Source organism: Solanum dulcamara, chromosome 3, assembly GCF_947179165.1.
Source record: "Solanum dulcamara chromosome 3, daSolDulc1.2, whole genome shotgun sequence".
Lineage (NCBI taxonomy): Eukaryota > Viridiplantae > Streptophyta > Magnoliopsida > Solanales > Solanaceae > Solanum > Solanum dulcamara.
Genome location: NC_077239.1, coordinates 38,712,620 through 38,715,684, shown reverse-complemented (window position 1 = coordinate 38,715,684; position 3,065 = coordinate 38,712,620).

Sequence of the window (3,065 nt, the reverse complement as noted above, 5' to 3'; positions counted from 1 at the left end):
CCCTATGAAGTTGGCTTACAACTAGATTTTACAAATTGTACACACTTCTATGACTCGTTCTATTAAGTTGTAGGGTGTCATCTGAGGTTTTTTCTGGATGAACCCTTGGGACTCACTCAATAACTCACTCTTACAAGTCATAGAAGTCCCTACGAGTCATAGATGGACTTGTAAACATGAGTCAGCTTGAGGTTTTTGATAATTTTCTCCTTGGTTCTATACTTTCCACTTTCGGGTCTTACAATATGTCAGTTAAAGGTCCTATCCCACACTAAAGTATATGCAAAGATATAAAGTTCTCCTGATGATGCTTTGATGTATTAACCATATTATTATGATGTTTTAAGGTTTTCAAGGTTTTACTCTTGTTTTAAGATATTGGTCATGCATTTCATCTTCTTATTGATTATATCCTATATTCCTTGATCATGCATACTTCACACATACTTAGTGCATTCCATGTACTAACGCTTACTATTTTCCTACATTGTATCATAATGTAGGATCCGATGATCATCATGCACCTTCCATTCGTGGGTAGAGTTGAGATTTACTTTCTTTTAGTTGATGAGTCCTCATGCTTCAAGAAAAAGACTTTTATCTTTTCATCATTCTTATGATGTTTATATATTGTCATGGGTAATCTAGGAGCTTGTCTTATCCCCCAATCGAGTTTAGTAGAGGCATGTTGGATGTCATAGAGTCTATATTGTCTTTTTATTTTAAGTTTGATACTTGTTCTCTTTTATTGAGATTTTCCTTGTTGAGACTTAATTTCTGCATTTATGTCTTTTCTTATTGCTTTACTTATCTTATGTATGCTCACAAATGATATGCTAAGAGTCTTGGAAGAGTCCCTTAGAATTTTAATTGTCATATCGCACATAGGGCCTAGCATGGGTCATGACAAACTTGGCATCATAGGATAAGTTTTAAAGTATTCTAAGGAGTCTAACATGCCATATTGAGTACAGTCTTGTTCATTGGTGTGAAGAGGGATACATTTATGAATAGGAGGCTATGAGGCATCTTAGGAAAAAAATCACTTCTTTCATGATCCCATCGTGCGATATAGTTGAACTAGAAGGCTTCCTCTTCTAATGCTTTTATTTTTCAATTTCAGAAATGTGCCTCTATGAGGAACCTTGTTTGAAGTAATGTTGAGGAGGAGCAAAAAGCTCCAAATGACTCATTGAATGAGAAAGTTTCTCATGTAGAGTTTTGTTCCACGTTTTAAGTTCTTTGCCAAGCCATATCCGCTCAAGCTAATAGGGAAGTGGTAGCCCGTAAACCTAAATATGGGTACAATAGCTAGACAAGTAAGTGACTTAACTTGGATGAACCCTCCCAAATTCTATGGCTCAAAGTAGATGAGGAAGGATCCACAAAAAATTCATCTAGGGTGTTGCTAAGATTGTTGGGATAATGGGCATTAGTCCGGAGGAGAAGTCAAACTTAGAGGCTTATCAACTCAAGAGAGTGGCACAGGTTTTGTATGAGCAATGGAAAGATAAAAGAGGTAGAGATGATGGTCCCTTGATTGGGAGGACTTCAAGGGTTATTTTCTTGACCGGTTCTTTCCTTTGGAGTTGAGGAAAGCTAATATCTAAGAGTTCATCAATTTACACAAAGGTAATATGAGTGTGAGGGAGTATGCCCTCAAGTTCACTAAGTTGTCTAAATATGCTCCTTTCATGGTCTCCGATTCGAGGGCACGTATGAGCAAGTTTGTTTTGGGTGTGTCTGATTTGGTGGTCAAAGAATGTAGAATCATCATACTTATCAAGGAGATGGACATTTGTAGGCCCATGACACATGCCAAACAGATAGAGGAGGAGAAGCTAAATAAGAGGTCTAGAAGGTATTCCAAGAGTGCTTACACCAATGGTGGAAGTTTCTCACATGCTAAGTCAGGAAATGATGGCCATCTTCAATTTTGTCAAAAGTATTTCGGCCAAGATTCATCAAACACTCTAGCTCTAAAGTTTAATAAATATAAGGTGATCCTTATGGTACAAGGAGGAGCCCCGAGTGGTCAAGTCATCCCTCCATGCAAAAAGTGAGAAAGAAATCATAAGAAAGAATGCTTCACAAGACAGGATGTGTGCTATGGGTATGGAAAGCTGAATCATTAGGTGAAGGAGTGTAGGAGTGGTGCTATATCCCAGACTCAGACTCAAGCTACAGGACATCTGAGTCAATATGGTACTACTTCGGGTGGCGGTCAGAGCCAAAATAGGTTTTATATCCTTTAGACTCATTAGAAGTTAGAGGATTCTCTCGATGTTGTGACTGTATGTTGACAGTGTTTGACTATGATGTTTATGCATTATTAGATCCGGATGCTAATCTATCATTAGTTACTCCTTATCTTGCTATCAAATTCATTATTACTCCTGAGATCTTGTTAGATCCTTTTTCGGTCTATACTCATGTTGGTGATTTAATTGTAGCTAAAAGAGTCTATCGAAATTGCCTAGTTTCAGTTTTCTATAAACTATCCTTAGTTGATCTTGTAGAGCTTGATATGATCGATTTTGATGTGATTCTCAATATGGATTGGCTTCATGGATGTTATTCCTCTATATATTGTAGACCCATGTGGTCAAGTGCTAGTTTCCTAATGAGCTAGTCCTAGAATAGAAAGGTAGCAATTTGGTGTTTAAAGGTCAATTCATCTCATGCCTTAAAAGCTCAGAAAATAATTTCTAAGGGTTGCATCTATCATCTAGTCAGGTTAGAGATACAAATTCTTGAAGCTCACACTCTTGAGTTAGTTTTGGTTGTTAATGAGTTTCTGGAAGTTTTTCTCGATAACCTCCCAAGTATCCCTTCCAAAAGTAAAATAGACCTTGGTACCGATCTCCTCTCTGATACTCAACCTATCTCTATTCGTCCTTATCAAATAGCCTTGGCAAAATTGAAAGAATTAAAGGATCAGTTGAAAGATTTATTAGAAAAGAATTTTATTAGATTGAGTATCTCTCTATAGGGTGCTTTGATTTTCTTTGTTAGAAAGAAGGATGGTTCTCTCCATATGTGTATTAATTATCGGTAGTTGAAGA